Source organism: Lycorma delicatula, chromosome 5 (genome assembly GCF_047948215.1).
Source record: "Lycorma delicatula isolate Av1 chromosome 5, ASM4794821v1, whole genome shotgun sequence".
In the NCBI taxonomy this organism is placed as follows: Eukaryota; Metazoa; Arthropoda; class Insecta; order Hemiptera; family Fulgoridae; genus Lycorma; species Lycorma delicatula.
In genome coordinates, this window is record NC_134459.1 from 68,827,242 (window position 1) to 68,848,845 (window position 21,604).

A 21,604-nucleotide genomic window follows, 5' to 3' on the forward strand; every position below is an offset into this window, starting at 1 on the left:
TGGCGCGAGTGGGCGTATCGCCCTTTCATCTGGAGGTTCCGGGTTCGAATCCCGGTCCGATATGGGGTTTTCACACGCTACAAAATTTGTCATTTCATTTCATCCTCTGAATCAATACCTAACGGTTGTCCTGGAGGCTAAAGAAAAAAGAAAAAGGTATACTATAATGCATTTCTAGCCTTGGTGGCCGGGTGGAGGGAGACATACCCAGTCAATGATCTGGAAGGCTATGGATGTTGTTTTTCCTGGATATTCACTCCGCATTAATGTTGCACGATTAAAGATTTAGGTTTAAATTTTGATTTATGTTAATATGGTAAAATTTATTACTGACAGGAAGGTGGTAGTATTAACGTATAACGTTGCATTTAAAATATAGCATTTTTCTACTCAACTAATGTATTTTAAATAACATAATAGTTCAATAAATGTATCAATAAATACATTTTATTTCGTGAAGGATAAAATTATTTATTATTATAATTTTTCATATATTATTCTTATAGTTTTTACGTAGTTATATAATTAGTAATTGTTTTGATGTTATTCCAAAAAATGAGAAAACCTGCTGACATAATCGGTTCCAGTAGATTTTTAGATATAAGATAGTTTTTTTGGGAAAATATATCCTTTGGTACTACTATCTTTTCAATTCAGCTGACTGTATAATCTGTTATCATTATTTTTCGGAACCGAATACTCCGATCGTAGATAAATTATACAGCTTATTTGATTTTATTCTTTCTGGGGATAAAAACAAACATCATAGAATTTTTTTTTCACCCTACCCCTCGGGCCGGATCCACAACAAGCAAAGCATAGCCCAGAGGGTTGTCCAGACAAACGGGCCTTCCCGTCCACCGGCTATAAGTCTAGTCTCACAAGTCAGCCCGCCGGTTAGATCTTTTTGTTACCTGCCTCTAACCCCTAGGGCGGGGTATCCAAACCTGACTATGTCGTTCCTGGATCCCACTCTAGAAGCTGGGACTCGGTCTTGACGCCAATGCCTCTAGCGAGAGCATCCTGTGTAGGGCACTCACGGGGGTGCTGTAGTGAAAACACTATAGAAATTGCTACATCTAATATTAATTAAGCATATAATATAAAAGTATGTCTTTAACTCTCTTAAAATATTTTTACTTACTTTCATTAAACATTTTTGGTTTGTAGATTTTTCGTGATAAGGAAAAACTACAAAAATACAAAAAACTTTCTTTGCTGTTTAATCATTAATTTTTTTGAGTTTTATGGGCATCAACTGCTGTGGTTATTAGCCCGATGAAAATTTGTAGCGTACGAAACAATGTCATATCTGACCGGGATTCGAATCCGGGATCTCCGGATGAAAAGCCGGAGACGGTACCACTCCGCCACGGAGATCGGCGAACTTTGTGCAGTGACGATATCATTACCGATGCAGTTCATCTGACGTACGATTATTACTGGTTGAAAACTTAATCGTTAATCTCTCGACTTCTTTTCAATATTTATAATCCAGAAACGGCTATTTTAACAACACAAATTGATTATACTAACATAACAACGTCATCTAAATGAAAATTAGTCAAGAATAATAAATTATAAATAACAGTTAACAAGTCAGAAAATGTTATTGTTTTTTTAAAATAATATTTCTTATCTATGACAACAGTAATTCCCTATTCTCATTAATATGAAATCTGGAAAATATTTAAATTGGGAAAACTATGTAGAGATACATATATCCAAAATATCAACCAATGCGGGGGAAAAAAATGAGGAGGTCAAAAAAGTATGACGAAATTTTTTCATAAAAAAAATTTATGATGGCTTTATGGTGTTAGACTACAATTTGATTCCATAATATTTTTCATGTATATTTGGTTAAAGACGTCTTCCAGAAAAAAAAAAAAACTGTAACAAAAAATTGGTAATGTCATCGATTGCAATCAACGATTTGAAAAATTACTAATGCAAATAAAATTTTAATTACAAAATAACAAAGATGAAATGAATATATTTGAAATCAACGAATTATTGTTTTCTAGGTGAAAAAACTTTTGATGTGGAAAACACATGACTACTCCTTGTACGCCTATTAAAATACATTTAAAAAAAAATGAAAAGTACGTAAAATTTTATTTAATTAAATTTCTGTATTTTATCTTTTTTTTTATTAGTGATTATTATTCATCGAAAAAAAAATATATTTAGAGGTTAATAATTATTAATAAATCAATATATTTAAATTTAAAAAAAAAAGTTAAAAAAAGGAAATGAAGTCGGATTCGAACCGATATGCCTTTCCCTTGTTAGTCCTAATATTTCATTAATTAAAATTTTATTTGGCTATAACTCTGGAACTAATGAAAATAAGTACCACTTATGATATATCGTTGAAAATCTCTCAATGGGGGTTTATTACTGCAGTTATGAAAAAGTCCAAAATTCAAATTTTCTGGATTTTGGGATTTTTTCAATCAAAAGAGGAGGTGCACAACTAGATGTTACAACAGTCCTAAATCCAAAATTTCAACATTCTATGGCTAATCGTTTTTGAGTTATACGTACGTACATACACACAAACGTACAGACGTCACTCCGAAACTAGTCAAAATGGATATTTCCGTTGAAATTTGGAAACTGAGATTTCTCGCGATCATAATACTTCCTTTACTTCTTACAAGGAAGTAAAAATAAAGGAAGAAGAATTTTTTCACGACAATGGCTGCTTAGCATTGTGTGTCTAGAGTCAGGTGTGTCATTTTCTATTTCAAGTCTTGTAAGTAAAACCATAGCGAGGATATTCCTTCATTTATATTTCAAAAGAGTTTTCATTAAAACATCGATGAAAGTTATTTTAAACGAAAAAGTAAATTATTTTACACCTAAAACTTCAAAAAAATTACTTAGAGAACTTGAGATTTAAAACAGAAGTAATAGATATTGCCGCATTCCAGACAGCCTTCACGGACAGTAATAATCGGTTTTACTTAACATTGGTTTTTCTATATGTATATATATATATATATATTAGGATGCAGATTTTTTTATCTTTTTGCGTCTCTTACGGCTTTTTTTTTAATTTGGGTTACTTTTTAGTAGGACCATCCATAATTTCAATAGAAATACTAAATACATTAGAATAAAATTATAAAAAATACAAACTAATTAAAAATGTATAGATTTAGAAAATGTTTTATTTTCCGTTATTTTTAAGATTTAGTTTTTTGAAATGTTTAAACAGTAAACGTTTGTTTTTAATTTGGTGCCGACTTCAACAAACAGGTATTTAAAGAAAAATTGAAGCGTTTTATTTTTTTGGAATGTCTGATTCTGTATCAACACAAAACTGAATACGAAACAAGCTAATATTCAGTTTTATGTTTCAGTTTCAGTTTTATGGAAAGCGTATTCTGAAGTACATAATTTAACGGGCGGGGTCAAAGAGGATAAGGTGAATCTTACGCTCTACTTCGTTAAGTTTACCGAACCAAATTACGGAACGTCTAGTTTTTAGCACAATCTTTATATAGAAGTGAATATGGAATGAACCTGGCTTTGATAGACCGATGATTTTATGAACATGTGTGGTACGGATAAAATGTTGATGTCGACTTCTTCGACCAGATTAAGATTGATATAACGTTAAGATTGATATAACGTTTTTTGAACAGTAAACTTAATTTGTATTAGAAGATTCTACAATTATTTTAATATTAAAATTAAAAAAATTTACTTTAGTTTAATTTAATCTCATGAATAATATTCGATTAATTTTTTACCTGAATTCGAGGCTGCAAAATCCAACCCGAATAAATTAAACATTTAATTACGTTATTTATTAATTAATTATTTTATCAAGTAAAACTTCTTTTTAAATACATTTTCCCCCGGATTTCATTCATTCGTATTTTTTTAAGTTGTTTTAAATTTACTTATAAAAAAAACAAAATCATTATAAGGGTAGTGATATATAATCTTTGTCCTGTTTACTAAAAACTTAGTACAGATTAATAATTCAGAAAAGAACTAGCTAAAGTAGTTTGAGAATATAAAGTTTGTTTTACCGGTTATATAATTGAATAATGCAAGAGTAGAAGTAATACTAATACTAATAATAATAATGGTAATATAGCTCCAGTAGCGGAAGTAACTCGTACTAGAATTAAATCAGTTTGGTCGGTCTCGAACTGCATCCAAAAGGAATATACCAGAGTGGATGAGAAAGTATATACAGCGGGGAGGTGTTGGTTGTAGAAATTTCAGAGATCTTTGCCCCCCCTCTATTTCATCACCATCCTTTCCCCCCTAACGTAAGAGCTGCTTTCACTCATTATGCATATTCATTATTCTACCACCCAGTAGCTTAGTGCGTGCACTTCTCTTCCCTATAAATTCCCCTTCTCCTTTTCTAGTACCATCAACTCACCATAAGCTTTTTCTCTCTCTTTTTTTGCTCATTTCCCCCACTTTTTTTCCCGACTTAAAAATCATCTTACTTTTCAACAGTTACACTGTTTTCCTTTTAAACTTTCATCTCACCTAGTTCTTTCTCATAACATTCATTGTTATTGAACAAAACATTACGGCCGACTGTAAATTGTAATGAACATTAAATTCTGTCTCGAGTGGTTTGTATATTATTATTTATACTGACCGTATTATTTTAGAATTAAATAATAATTAATTTTTACGATATAATAATTTTCACGTTTAAATTTTTTTACTGTTAATTCAATTTTATTGCTTTAAATCGTTTAATATCTGTATCGGTGTTCATTTTATTGTCATATTTTACTGTTTGTTCTGACGGTACAAAATTAAATTAAATACATTTGTGAAATTAAGCAAAGTGGGCGTAGAGTACAGCAGAGCAACGGTTGTTGGCGTATACACTATGTTGTATGTAACAGTACAGCAGCTCCCTTCAGTCTCTCAAAGGCTTTTCAACTGATGTGCGGTGCTCTGTTGGTTGTTGGGGGTCAAGAGAGAACCAAAACCCTTATTCATCTTGCATAATAGATATTGTTACAAAGCTTAACCGTGCTTGTGCGGGCAAAACGTTTCTGTTAATTATTAGCGATTACTCCTGTTATGCTATAGTCGGTTTTGATAATCATTTAATTGCTGTCATTATTATTATAATACTATAATTATAAAAATCAATTTGTCATAGTACTTTTTTTTTGTTATTTACCATTTGTCGATAACGATTTAACTTCTATATTTATTTTTTACTTTCTTTTCTGAGCTAATCTGTTTACTACGACATTTTAAATCATTCATTTTTTTTTAGCGAATTTTCTGTTTTAAAGCTAGATAACCGTTGAAAAAATACCATTTTATTTGTTGGTTTATGTTTTCTGAACGAGTACACCAGCTTGTATATGATTATGATTATTTGTCCCCCCTTTATCTTCATTGTGATCGCAAAGATTTTTATAAAATATAACTGCACAATATATTTTATATAAACAAGAAGTTGTATTTTGGTGTAAGAAACATAAATAAATAAAACAAAATGACAAATAAGATACGTGGTTTTCAATAAGGGTAAATAAATTTATTTGAAAATAATCAAAACCATAAAAGTGCTTGATAAAAAATATCCAAAAAATAGGCTACTGAAAAATTAATATCTAAAAAATATTTTTGATGGATATCGTGAATAAGAGAAACGATCTGGAAACGAGATTAAACTGAGTGACATTTATGATATATCAGTATTATATTTTTATTTATAAGATTTAAACAATTAAAAAAAATTAGAACCAATTAAAATGAAGAGGTAATATAATTTTCAGCTTTCTGCAGGAAATAGTGAAACTAATACATTTTATAAATATTTGATGAAATATTGGGGGTTTATTTTTTGATGAGATGAAAGGACTACTAAAAAATGGTTAACTTAGCTTTTTTTTGTATCAAAATTTATTTACAATCGGTTACATCTGTTTAAACCTTGTGTGAAATGGATCGATCACATGATAAGAAGTTCGCAGCGAATTTCCTCAAAAATTACACTAGTATTACAAAGAACTTTTGTGGCAGAAGCACATACACAAATTAATTATGTCCAATATTTAATATCCAACAGTAGAACAACAGAAATCAAAGTAAAAGAAGCTATAAATAGCAAGAAAAACGATGAAACAGTGAGAAGAAAGAGAAAAAATGTAATAATTTTGAAAATAAAAATCGAAGAGTTAATGCACAGTTCTCAAAGCTCACATTATACTTAAGAGATTATAGAGTCACAAAGGTCCAGAACGTGTAGCCGTTTTAATCTTCTAACGACGTCTTCGTTGTCAAGGAGGTTCACGGCTAATTGATTATTCACGTGATTGTTAAGTCACGGTTTGGACTTTAAAATGAAACGTATGCCCTCCTTGTATTGTAAACCTAAATATTCGTGTATCTCACTGTTTTTTTTTCAAACCAAGATATCTCTGTTATACACCTCGGCAGTTTATTTCAAAACTGATTTCGACCTTGGACTTTCTCGCTGTACCCCAAAGGATCCCATGTGTTCAGAAAGGTTTTAGAATTGTTGAGTATATCAGCAGTTTATTAGATAAATATAATTCAGATTCTCTACCTAGAACATTTCCTTGAGATTTATCCCAAGTTTCCTTTTCTTCTCTCTTTTATGAGCTTTCCACATTAATCGACGGTGATGTGTAGACCTAGGTATATCACACTCTCTGATTGCGGAATTATAACGCCATCAAGCTGGACTCTTTCTTTCTTTTTCTGTTTAGCCTCCGGGAATTACCGTTCAGGTACTACTTCAGAGGATGAATGAGGATAATATGAACGAGCGTAAATGAATTGTACTCTTGTACAGTCTCAGTTCGACCATTCCTGAGATGTGTGGTTAATTGAAACCCAACCACCAAAGAATACCGGTATCCACGATCTAGTGTTCAAACTCGTATAAAAGTAACTGTCTTTATTAAAATTTGACATCAAGCTGGACTCGTGGGTAGTCATCTCTCTTCATCGTGAATGTCAAATGGTTGGATTTTGCTTGGTTAACGCATATCTTCTATGTACTCAACCACCTGTTGATTAAATCCAATTCAAATTGTAAGCTGTTCGATGCTATTAGTTGGATTAGTATCAACAGCGAGAACAGCTTTAGTCAAAGTTAAAAGTAAACATTCACGCATAGTCACGCAAAAAAATCAGCTTGTTTTGTAATACACGCAATAAAGATGATATTTTGTATTTTTTATCTGTATGTCCAATTGTCAATAAATTAAGTTTACGTTGTTTTAAAAAGAAGTCAAACAAGGAGGATCTTATATTTGTTATTTAAACGGAAATAACTCGATGATTGTGAGTTATACCATAGAAATAAAAGAATTATTTGATAATGAAATTTAATTATTTATTATCATGTACAAAGGAACTATAAAGTTATGTTAAAGGCACTTACTTGGAGTGACTTAGCATCCTTTTTACTTGTACTTGTAATCGCGAAAAATTTCGGTTTTCAGATTTCAACTGAAATATTTATTTTGACCATCCTAGAATTCATTTTGATTAGTTTCGGCCTCATATCCGTACGTACGTACATATGTATCTCGTATAACTGAAAAACGATTCGCCGTAGAATGTTGAAATTTTGGATTTAGAACTGTTGTAACATCTACTTGTGCACCTCTCCTTTTGATTGCAATAGACTTCACCAAAATAGCCCAAAATCCAAACGTTTTGGATTTAACAGACGTACAAGGAAGTCATGTGGCGTCCACATCATTTGTTTTATTTCTGTACGTTGTTTTTCTAAACTCCTGACCATTTTTTGACTATTGAGATTGGTTGCAGTTAATGTGTAGGATTGATATTGCTATTGTATATCAAGATTGCATAATACATAGTTAAAGTATAGGGTTGGTGTTGAAACAAGAAAAATGCAAAAAAGTTAGTCTTTATCGATTTTACAAAATTAAAAAATTTTATCATTCTTCTGGATATGTAAAACTCTTCGTCTCTTTTACTAGTTGCACTGGATATACGTCTTTTAGTAAACGTGGAAAAATATTATTATTCCAGAAAACTCTATAGTCACTTTCAGTTTAATGAATCTTGCCATCTGAAATCACGTGGTTTTTTTCCTTTGCACTTTTTAATAAAATGTTCATTTATTGTTACTACAAAATCTTTGATGTAACTTAATAAAGATTATATTTTTCCTTGATGGATGTTTTTACGTTCAATTTCAACATTAAACTATTTGTTTATAAAAATATATTTTTCTACTATACAAGTAAAATAAACTAATCCGCTCGGTTAGTCTATCCGTTAAACTCGTCATCACAAAATCAGCTGATTTTCGAAGTCGAGCGTTCTAAGTTTCGAGTCCTTGTAAAGGCAGTTGGTTTATATGGATTTAAATGCTAGATAGTCGATACCAGTGATCTTTGGTGGTTGGATTTCAATTAACCACGCATCAGGAGAGGTCGACCTGAGACTGTTCCAGACTACATGTTTACCGGTACATTGCACTACACTTGCAGCTATCTTAGGACTGGCAAGCCGGTTGTAGTAATTGAATTTGCCTATACACACGTATCCAGACCCGGCAGTTGGAGAAAACAACAAAGTACGATAAATTATATTACATGAATTAATTGTTACAGTAGAAGAAAATAAAAGAGCGTATTAATTTTTTTAATAGAAATGTAGAAAAAATTGATTTATTAATATAGCTTTAATTTAATATATATTTCTATTCGGTTCTTTTAATTTCAGGTTTTATGAAATCTACGAATAATTAAAAATAATAAACTGTCAGGTGCTAGTAAAAGTTTCATGGAAGTCAAATATTAATATTTAAATTTTAAATTAAAATTATATACAAAACCAAAACTCGAGAAAACTGCGTCTTTGTAAATTAAAAAAAGGAATCCGGATGCTTTAATGCGGCCATCTTGCATTGATCTGATTGGTTTTTCTTTGTTTACATTTCCAAATTAAAAATGTACCAATTAAAAATAGATAGATAGATTTATTAAAAATAGATGACAACAATCTTTGATGCGGGTTATATATCGTGCTAAAATTTGAGCTCAATCGGTGCAGAACATTTTCAGTTTTTGAAGCCGTACACAAACGAACTTAACATTTATATATATATATATATATATATATATATATATACTCAAATCTAGCAATAGTGAAGCATTGCCGGGTCTGCTAGTCTTCAATAAAAAATTATATTACATGAATTAATTGTTACAGTAGAAGAAAATAAAAGAGCGTATTAATTTTTTTAATAGAAATGTAGAAAAAATTGATTTATTAATATAGCTTTAATTTAATATATATTTCTATTCGGTTCTTTTAATTTCAGGTTTTATGAAATCTACGAATAATTAAAAATAATAAACTGTCAGGTGCTAGTAAAAGTTTCATGGAAGTCAAATATTAATATTTAAATTTTAAATTAAAATTATATACAAAACCAAAACTCGAGAAAACTGCGTCTTTGTAAATTAAAAAAAGGAATCCGGATGCTTTAATGCGGCCATCTTGCATTGATCTGATTGGTTTTTCTTTGTTTACATTTCCAAATTAAAAATGTACCAATTAAAAATAGATAGATAGATTTATTAAAAATAGATGACAACAATCTTTGATGCGGGTTATATATCGTGCTAAAATTTGAGCTCAATCGGTGCAGAACATTTTCAGTTTTTGAAGCCGTACACAAACGAACTTAACATTTATATATATATATATATATATATATATATATACTCAAATCTAGCAATAGTGAAGCATTGCCGGGTCTGCTAGTCTTCAATAAAAAAAAAATACCGAAGTATTACTTATAACGCATTATAAGTATACTGTACTGGTCTCCATGGCGCGAGTGGGCGTATCGCCCTTTCATCTGGAGGTTCCGGGTTCGAATCCCGGTCCGATATGGGGTTTTCACACGCTACAAAATTTGTCATTTCATTTCATCCTCTGAATCAATACCTAACGGTTGTCCTGGAGGCTAAAGAAAAAAGAAAAAGGTATACTATAATGCATTTCTAGCCTTGGTGGCCGGGTGGAGGGAGACATACCCAGTCAATGATCTGGAAGGCTATGGATGTTGTTTTTCCTGGATATTCACTCCGCATTAATGTTGCACGATTAAAGATTTAGGTTTAAATTTTGATTTATGTTAATATGGTAAAATTTATTACTGACAGGAAGGTGGTAGTATTAACGTATAACGTTGCATTTAAAATATAGCATTTTTCTACTCAACTAATGTATTTTAAATAACATAATAGTTCAATAAATGTATCAATAAATACATTTTATTTCGTGAAGGATAAAATTATTTATTATTATAATTTTTCATATATTATTCTTATAGTTTTTACGTAGTTATATAATTAGTAATTGTTTTGATGTTATTCCAAAAAATGAGAAAACCTGCTGACATAATCGGTTCCAGTAGATTTTTAGATATAAGATAGTTTTTTTGGGAAAATATATCCTTTGGTACTACTATCTTTTCAATTCAGCTGACTGTATAATCTGTTATCATTATTTTTCGGAACCGAATACTCCGATCGTAGATAAATTATACAGCTTATTTGATTTTATTCTTTCTGGGGATAAAAACAAACATCATAGAATTTTTTTTTCACCCTACCCCTCGGGCCGGATCCACAACAAGCAAAGCATAGCCCAGAGGGTTGTCCAGACAAACGGGCCTTCCCGTCCACCGGCTATAAGTCTAGTCTCACAAGTCAGCCCGCCGGTTAGATCTTTTTGTTACCTGCCTCTAACCCCTAGGGCGGGGTATCCAAACCTGACTATGTCGTTCCTGGATCCCACTCTAGAAGCTGGGACTCGGTCTTGACGCCAATGCCTCTAGCGAGAGCATCCTGTGTAGGGCACTCACGGGGGTGCTGTAGTGAAAACACTATAGAAATTGCTACATCTAATATTAATTAAGCATATAATATAAAAGTATGTCTTTAACTCTCTTAAAATATTTTTACTTACTTTCATTAAACATTTTTGGTTTGTAGATTTTTCGTGATAAGGAAAAACTACAAAAATACAAAAAACTTTCTTTGCTGTTTAATCATTAATTTTTTTGAGTTTTATGGGCATCAACTGCTGTGGTTATTAGCCCGATGAAAATTTGTAGCGTACGAAACAATGTCATATCTGACCGGGATTCGAATCCGGGATCTCCGGATGAAAAGCCGGAGACGGTACCACTCCGCCACGGAGATCGGCGAACTTTGTGCAGTGACGATATCATTACCGATGCAGTTCATCTGACGTACGATTATTACTGGTTGAAAACTTAATCGTTAATCTCTCGACTTCTTTTCAATATTTATAATCCAGAAACGGCTATTTTAACAACACAAATTGATTATACTAACATAACAACGTCATCTAAATGAAAATTAGTCAAGAATAATAAATTATAAATAACAGTTAACAAGTCAGAAAATGTTATTGTTTTTTTAAAATAATATTTCTTATCTATGACAACAGTAATTCCCTATTCTCATTAATATGAAATCTGGAAAATATTTAAATTGGGAAAACTATGTAGAGATACATATATCCAAAATATCAACCAATGCGGGGGAAAAAAATGAGGAGGTCAAAAAAGTATGACGAAATTTTTTCATAAAAAAAATTTATGATGGCTTTATGGTGTTAGACTACAATTTGATTCCATAATATTTTTCATGTATATTTGGTTAAAGACGTCTTCCAGAAAAAAAAAAAAACTGTAACAAAAAATTGGTAATGTCATCGATTGCAATCAACGATTTGAAAAATTACTAATGCAAATAAAATTTTAATTACAAAATAACAAAGATGAAATGAATATATTTGAAATCAACGAATTATTGTTTTCTAGGTGAAAAAACTTTTGATGTGGAAAACACATGACTACTCCTTGTACGCCTATTAAAATACATTTAAAAAAAAATGAAAAGTACGTAAAATTTTATTTAATTAAATTTCTGTATTTTATCTTTTTTTTTATTAGTGATTATTATTCATCGAAAAAAAAATATATTTAGAGGTTAATAATTATTAATAAATCAATATATTTAAATTTAAAAAAAAAAGTTAAAAAAAGGAAATGAAGTCGGATTCGAACCGATATGCCTTTCCCTTGTTAGTCCTAATATTTCATTAATTAAAATTTTATTTGGCTATAACTCTGGAACTAATGAAAATAAGTACCACTTATGATATATCGTTGAAAATCTCTCAATGGGGGTTTATTACTGCAGTTATGAAAAAGTCCAAAATTCAAATTTTCTGGATTTTGGGATTTTTTCAATCAAAAGAGGAGGTGCACAACTAGATGTTACAACAGTCCTAAATCCAAAATTTCAACATTCTATGGCTAATCGTTTTTGAGTTATACGTACGTACATACACACAAACGTACAGACGTCACTCCGAAACTAGTCAAAATGGATATTTCCGTTGAAATTTGGAAACTGAGATTTCTCGCGATCATAATACTTCCTTTACTTCTTACAAGGAAGTAAAAATAAAGGAAGAAGAATTTTTTCACGACAATGGCTGCTTAGCATTGTGTGTCTAGAGTCAGGTGTGTCATTTTCTATTTCAAGTCTTGTAAGTAAAACCATAGCGAGGATATTCCTTCATTTATATTTCAAAAGAGTTTTCATTAAAACATCGATGAAAGTTATTTTAAACGAAAAAGTAAATTATTTTACACCTAAAACTTCAAAAAAATTACTTAGAGAACTTGAGATTTAAAACAGAAGTAATAGATATTGCCGCATTCCAGACAGCCTTCACGGACAGTAATAATCGGTTTTACTTAACATTGGTTTTTCTATATGTATATATATATATATATATTAGGATGCAGATTTTTTTATCTTTTTGCGTCTCTTACGGCTTTTTTTTTAATTTGGGTTACTTTTTAGTAGGACCATCCATAATTTCAATAGAAATACTAAATACATTAGAATAAAATTATAAAAAATACAAACTAATTAAAAATGTATAGATTTAGAAAATGTTTTATTTTCCGTTATTTTTAAGATTTAGTTTTTTGAAATGTTTAAACAGTAAACGTTTGTTTTTAATTTGGTGCCGACTTCAACAAACAGGTATTTAAAGAAAAATTGAAGCGTTTTATTTTTTTGGAATGTCTGATTCTGTATCAACACAAAACTGAATACGAAACAAGCTAATATTCAGTTTTATGTTTCAGTTTCAGTTTTATGGAAAGCGTATTCTGAAGTACATAATTTAACGGGCGGGGTCAAAGAGGATAAGGTGAATCTTACGCTCTACTTCGTTAAGTTTACCGAACCAAATTACGGAACGTCTAGTTTTTAGCACAATCTTTATATAGAAGTGAATATGGAATGAACCTGGCTTTGATAGACCGATGATTTTATGAACATGTGTGGTACGGATAAAATGTTGATGTCGACTTCTTCGACCAGATTAAGATTGATATAACGTTAAGATTGATATAACGTTTTTTGAACAGTAAACTTAATTTGTATTAGAAGATTCTACAATTATTTTAATATTAAAATTAAAAAAATTTACTTTAGTTTAATTTAATCTCATGAATAATATTCGATTAATTTTTTACCTGAATTCGAGGCTGCAAAATCCAACCCGAATAAATTAAACATTTAATTACGTTATTTATTAATTAATTATTTTATCAAGTAAAACTTCTTTTTAAATACATTTTCCCCCGGATTTCATTCATTCGTATTTTTTTAAGTTGTTTTAAATTTACTTATAAAAAAAACAAAATCATTATAAGGGTAGTGATATATAATCTTTGTCCTGTTTACTAAAAACTTAGTACAGATTAATAATTCAGAAAAGAACTAGCTAAAGTAGTTTGAGAATATAAAGTTTGTTTTACCGGTTATATAATTGAATAATGCAAGAGTAGAAGTAATACTAATACTAATAATAATAATGGTAATATAGCTCCAGTAGCGGAAGTAACTCGTACTAGAATTAAATCAGTTTGGTCGGTCTCGAACTGCATCCAAAAGGAATATACCAGAGTGGATGAGAAAGTATATACAGCGGGGAGGTGTTGGTTGTAGAAATTTCAGAGATCTTTGCCCCCCCTCTATTTCATCACCATCCTTTCCCCCCTAACGTAAGAGCTGCTTTCACTCATTATGCATATTCATTATTCTACCACCCAGTAGCTTAGTGCGTGCACTTCTCTTCCCTATAAATTCCCCTTCTCCTTTTCTAGTACCATCAACTCACCATAAGCTTTTTCTCTCTCTTTTTTTGCTCATTTCCCCCACTTTTTTTCCCGACTTAAAAATCATCTTACTTTTCAACAGTTACACTGTTTTCCTTTTAAACTTTCATCTCACCTAGTTCTTTCTCATAACATTCATTGTTATTGAACAAAACATTACGGCCGACTGTAAATTGTAATGAACATTAAATTCTGTCTCGAGTGGTTTGTATATTATTATTTATACTGACCGTATTATTTTAGAATTAAATAATAATTAATTTTTACGATATAATAATTTTCACGTTTAAATTTTTTTACTGTTAATTCAATTTTATTGCTTTAAATCGTTTAATATCTGTATCGGTGTTCATTTTATTGTCATATTTTACTGTTTGTTCTGACGGTACAAAATTAAATTAAATACATTTGTGAAATTAAGCAAAGTGGGCGTAGAGTACAGCAGAGCAACGGTTGTTGGCGTATACACTATGTTGTATGTAACAGTACAGCAGCTCCCTTCAGTCTCTCAAAGGCTTTTCAACTGATGTGCGGTGCTCTGTTGGTTGTTGGGGGTCAAGAGAGAACCAAAACCCTTATTCATCTTGCATAATAGATATTGTTACAAAGCTTAACCGTGCTTGTGCGGGCAAAACGTTTCTGTTAATTATTAGCGATTACTCCTGTTATGCTATAGTCGGTTTTGATAATCATTTAATTGCTGTCATTATTATTATAATACTATAATTATAAAAATCAATTTGTCATAGTACTTTTTTTTTGTTATTTACCATTTGTCGATAACGATTTAACTTCTATATTTATTTTTTACTTTCTTTTCTGAGCTAATCTGTTTACTACGACATTTTAAATCATTCATTTTTTTTTAGCGAATTTTCTGTTTTAAAGCTAGATAACCGTTGAAAAAATACCATTTTATTTGTTGGTTTATGTTTTCTGAACGAGTACACCAGCTTGTATATGATTATGATTATTTGTCCCCCCTTTATCTTCATTGTGATCGCAAAGATTTTTATAAAATATAACTGCACAATATATTTTATATAAACAAGAAGTTGTATTTTGGTGTAAGAAACATAAATAAATAAAACAAAATGACAAATAAGATACGTGGTTTTCAATAAGGGTAAATAAATTTATTTGAAAATAATCAAAACCATAAAAGTGCTTGATAAAAAATATCCAAAAAATAGGCTACTGAAAAATTAATATCTAAAAAATATTTTTGATGGATATCGTGAATAAGAGAAACGATCTGGAAACGAGATTAAACTGAGTGACATTTATGATATATCAGTATTATATTTTTATTTATAAGATTTAAACAATTAAAAAAAATTAGAACCAATTAAAATGAAGAGGTAATATAATTTTCAGCTTTCTGCAGGAAATAGTGAAACTAATACATTTTATAAATATTTGATGAAATATTGGGGGTTTATTTTTTGATGAGATGAAAGGACTACTAAAAAATGGTTAACTTAGCTTTTTTTTGTATCAAAATTTATTTACAATCGGTTACATCTGTTTAAACCTTGTGTGAAATGGATCGATCACATGATAAGAAGTTCGCAGCGAATTTCCTCAAAAATTACACTAGTATTACAAAGAACTTTTGTGGCAGAAGCACATACACAAATTAATTATGTCCAATATTTAATATCCAACAGTAGAACAACAGAAATCAAAGTAAAAGAAGCTATAAATAGCAAGAAAAACGATGAAACAGTGAGAAGAAAGAGAAAAAATGTAATAATTTTGAAAATAAAAATCGAAGAGTTAATGCACAGTTCTCAAAGCTCACATTATACTTAAGAGATTATAGAGTCACAAAGGTCCAGAACGTGTAGCCGTTTTAATCTTCTAACGACGTCTTCGTTGTCAAGGAGGTTCACGGCTAATTGATTATTCACGTGATTGTTAAGTCACGGTTTGGACTTTAAAATGAAACGTATGCCCTCCTTGTATTGTAAACCTAAATATTCGTGTATCTCACTGTTTTTTTTTCAAACCAAGATATCTCTGTTATACACCTCGGCAGTTTATTTCAAAACTGATTTCGACCTTGGACTTTCTCGCTGTACCCCAAAGGATCCCATGTGTTCAGAAAGGTTTTAGAATTGTTGAGTATATCAGCAGTTTATTAGATAAATATAATTCAGATTCTCTACCTAGAACATTTCCTTGAGATTTATCCCAAGTTTCCTTTTCTTCTCTCTTTTATGAGCTTTCCACATTAATCGACGGTGATGTGTAGACCTAGGTATATCACACTCTCTGATTGCGGAATTATAACGCCATCAAGCTGGACTCTTTCTTTCTTTTTCTGTTTAGCCTCCGGGAATTACCGTTCAGGTACTACTTCAGAGGATGAATGAGGATAATATGAACGAGCGTAAATGAATTGTACTCTTGTACAGTCTCAGTTCGACCATTCCTGAGATGTGTGGTTAATTGAAACCCAACCACCAAAGAATACCGGTATCCACGATCTAGTGTTCAAACTCGTATAAAAGTAACTGTCTTTATTAAAATTTGACATCAAGCTGGACTCGTGGGTAGTCATCTCTCTTCATCGTGAATGTCAAATGGTTGGATTTTGCTTGGTTAACGCATATCTTCTATGTACTCAACCACCTGTTGATTAAATCCAATTCAAATTGTAAGCTGTTCGATGCTATTAGTTGGATTAGTATCAACAGCGAGAACAGCTTTAGTCAAAGTTAAAAGTAAACATTCACGCATAGTCACGCAAAAAAATCAGCTTGTTTTGTAATACACGCAATAAAGATGATATTTTGTATTTTTTATCTGTATGTCCAATTGTCAATAAATTAAGTTTACGTTGTTTTAAAAAGAAGTCAAACAAGGAGGATCTTATATTTGTTATTTAAACGGAAATAACTCGATGATTGTGAGTTATACCATAGAAATAAAAGAATTATTTGATAATGAAATTTAATTATTTATTATCATGTACAAAGGAACTATAAAGTTATGTTAAAGGCACTTACTTGGAGTGACTTAGCATCCTTTTTACTTGTACTTGTAATCGCGAAAAATTTCGGTTTTCAGATTTCAACTGAAATATTTATTTTGACCATCCTAGAATTCATTTTGATTAGTTTCGGCCTCATATCCGTACGTACGTACATATGTATCTCGTATAACTGAAAAACGATTCGCCGTAGAATGTTGAAATTTTGGATTTAGAACTGTTGTAACATCTACTTGTGCACCTCTCCTTTTGATTGCAATAGACTTCACCAAAATAGCCCAAAATCCAAACGTTTTGGATTTAACAGACGTACAAGGAAGTCATGTGGCGTCCACATCATTTGTTTTATTTCTGTACGTTGTTTTTCTAAACTCCTGACCATTTTTTGACTATTGAGATTGGTTGCAGTTAATGTGTAGGATTGATATTGCTATTGTATATCAAGATTGCATAATACATAGTTAAAGTATAGGGTTGGTGTTGAAACAAGAAAAATGCAAAAAAGTTAGTCTTTATCGATTTTACAAAATTAAAAAATTTTATCATTCTTCTGGATATGTAAAACTCTTCGTCTCTTTTACTAGTTGCACTGGATATACGTCTTTTAGTAAACGTGGAAAAATATTATTATTCCAGAAAACTCTATAGTCACTTTCAGTTTAATGAATCTTGCCATCTGAAATCACGTGGTTTTTTTCCTTTGCACTTTTTAATAAAATGTTCATTTATTGTTACTACAAAATCTTTGATGTAACTTAATAAAGATTATATTTTTCCTTGATGGATGTTTTTACGTTCAATTTCAACATTAAACTATTTGTTTATAAAAATATATTTTTCTACTATACAAGTAAAATAAACTAATCCGCTCGGTTAGTCTATCCGTTAAACTCGTCATCACAAAATCAGCTGATTTTCGAAGTCGAGCGTTCTAAGTTTCGAGTCCTTGTAAAGGCAGTTGGTTTATATGGATTTAAATGCTAGATAGTCGATACCAGTGATCTTTGGTGGTTGGATTTCAATTAACCACGCATCAGGAGAGGTCGACCTGAGACTGTTCCAGACTACATGTTTACCGGTACATTGCACTACACTTGCAGCTATCTTAGGACTGGCAAGCCGGTTGTAGTAATTGAATTTGCCTATACACACGTATCCAGACCCGGCAGTTGGAGAAAACAACAAAGTACGATAAATTATATTACATGAATTAATTGTTACAGTAGAAGAAAATAAAAGAGCGTATTAATTTTTTTAATAGAAATGTAGAAAAAATTGATTTATTAATATAGCTTTAATTTAATATATATTTCTATTCGGTTCTTTTAATTTCAGGTTTTATGAAATCTACGAATAATTAAAAATAATAAACTGTCAGGTGCTAGTAAAAGTTTCATGGAAGTCAAATATTAATATTTAAATTTTAAATTAAAATTATATACAAAACCAAAACTCGAGAAAACTGCGTCTTTGTAAATTAAAAAAAGGAATCCGGATGCTTTAATGCGGCCATCTTGCATTGATCTGATTGGTTTTTCTTTGTTTACATTTCCAAATTAAAAATGTACCAATTAAAAATAGATAGATAGATTTATTAAAAATAGATGACAACAATCTTTGATGCGGGTTATATATCGTGCTAAAATTTGAGCTCAATCGGTGCAGAACATTTTCAGTTTTTGAAGCCGTACACAAACGAACTTAACATTTATATATATATATATATATATATATATATATATACTCAAATCTAGCAATAGTGAAGCATTGCCGGGTCTGCTAGTCTTCAATAAAAAATTATATTACATGAATTAATTGTTACAGTAGAAGAAAATAAAAGAGCGTATTAATTTTTTTAATAGAAATGTAGAAAAAATTGATTTATTAATATAGCTTTAATTTAATATATATTTCTATTCGGTTCTTTTAATTTCAGGTTTTATGAAATCTACGAATAATTAAAAATAATAAACTGTCAGGTGCTAGTAAAAGTTTCATGGAAGTCAAATATTAATATTTAAATTTTAAATTAAAATTATATACAAAACCAAAACTCGAGAAAACTGCGTCTTTGTAAATTAAAAAAAGGAATCCGGATGCTTTAATGCGGCCATCTTGCATTGATCTGATTGGTTTTTCTTTGTTTACATTTCCAAATTAAAAATGTACCAATTAAAAATAGATAGATAGATTTATTAAAAATAGATGACAACAATCTTTGATGCGGGTTATATATCGTGCTAAAATTTGAGCTCAATCGGTGCAGAACATTTTCAGTTTTTGAAGCCGTACACAAACGAACTTAACATTTATATATATATATATATATATATATATATATACTCAAATCTAGCAATAGTGAAGCATTGCCGGGTCTGCTAGTCTTCAATAAAAAAAAAATACCGAAGTATTACTTATAACGCATTATAAGTATACTGTACTGGTCTCCATGGCGCGAGTGGGCGTATCGCCCTTTCATCTGGAGGTTCCGGGTTCGAATCCCGGTCCGATATGGGGTTTTCACACGCTACAAAATTTGTCATTTCATTTCATCCTCTGAATCAATACCTAACGGTTGTCCTGGAGGCTAAAGAAAAAAGAAAAAGGTATACTATAATGCATTTCTAGCCTTGGTGGCCGGGTGGAGGGAGACATACCCAGTCAATGATCTGGAAGGCTATGGATGTTGTTTTTCCTGGATATTCACTCCGCATTAATGTTGCACGATTAAAGATTTAGGTTTAAATTTTGATTTATGTTAATATGGTAAAATTTATTACTGACAGGAAGGTGGTAGTATTAACGTATAACGTTGCATTTAAAATATAGCATTTTTCTACTCAACTAATGTATTTTAAATAACATAATAGTTCAATAAATGTATCAATAAATACATTTTATTTCGTGAAGGATAAAATTATTTATTATTATAATTTTTCATATATTATTCTTATAGTTTTTACGTAGTTATATAATTAGTAATTGTTTTGATGTTATTCCAAAAAATGAGAAAACCTGCTGACATAATCGGTTCCAGTAGATTTTTAGATATAAGATAGTTTTTTTGGGAAAATATATCCTTTGGTACTACTATCTTTTCAATTCAGCTGACTGTATAATCTGTTATCATTATTTTTCGGAACCGAATACTCCGATCGTAGATAAATTATACAGCTTATTTGATTTTATTCTTTCTGGGGATAAAAACAAACATCATAGAATTTTTTTTTCACCCTACCCCTCGGGCCGGATCCACAACAAGCAAAGCATAGCCCAGAGGGTTGTCCAGACAAACGGGCCTTCCCGTCCACCGGCTATAAGTCTAGTCTCACAAGTCAGCCCGCCGGTTAGATCTTTTTGTTACCTGCCTCTAACCCCTAGGGCGGGGTATCCAAACCTGACTATGTCGTTCCTGGATCCCACTCTAGAAGCTGGGACTCGGTCTTGACGCCAATGCCTCTAGCGAGAGCATCCTGTGTAGGGCACTCACGGGGGTGCTGTAGTGAAAACACTATAGAAATTGCTACATCTAATATTAATTAAGCATATAATATAAAAGTATGTCTTTAACTCTCTTAAAATATTTTTACTTACTTTCATTAAACATTTTTGGTTTGTAGATTTTTCGTGATAAGGAAAAACTACAAAAATACAAAAAACTTTCTTTGCTGTTTAATCATTAATTTTTTTGAGTTTTATGGGCATCAACTGCTGTGGTTATTAGCCCGATGAAAATTTGTAGCGTACGAAACAATGTCATATCTGACCGGGATTCGAATCCGGGATCTCCGGATGAAAAGCCGGAGACGGTACCACTCCGCCACGGAGATCGGCGAACTTTGTGCAGTGACGATATCATTACCGATGCAGTTCATCTGACGTACGATTATTACTGGTTGAAAACTTAATCGTTAATCTCTCGACTTCTTTTCAATATTTATAATCCAGAAACGGCTATTTTAACAACACAAATTGATTATACTAACATAACAACGTCATCTAAATGAAAATTAGTCAAGAATAATAAATTATAAATAACAGTTAACAAGTCAGAAAATGTTATTGTTTTTTTAAAATAATATTTCTTATCTATGACAACAGTAATTCCCTATTCTCATTAATATGAAATCTGGAAAATATTTAAATTGGGAAAACTATGTAGAGATACATATATCCAAAATATCAACCAATGCGGGGGAAAAAAATGAGGAGGTCAAAAAAGTATGACGAAATTTTTTCATAAAAAAAATTTATGATGGCTTTATGGTGTTAGACTACAATTTGATTCCATAATATTTTTCATGTATATTTGGTTAAAGACGTCTTCCAGAAAAAAAAAA

The 21,604-nt window shown here is 30.8% G+C and overlaps 3 pseudogenes; all 3 read left to right on the plus strand.

Moving 5' to 3' along the window:
• Positions 1-1,385: 1,385 nt before the first annotated feature.
• LOC142325867 (U4 spliceosomal RNA) lies at positions 1,386-1,504 on the plus strand (annotated as a pseudogene).
• Positions 1,505-11,242: 9,738 nt separating this feature from the next.
• Positions 11,243-11,361, plus strand: LOC142325868 (U4 spliceosomal RNA; annotated as a pseudogene).
• A 9,738-nt stretch (positions 11,362-21,099) lies between these two features.
• On the plus strand, positions 21,100-21,218 carry LOC142325869 (U4 spliceosomal RNA; annotated as a pseudogene).
• Positions 21,219-21,604: the final 386 nt, after the last annotated feature.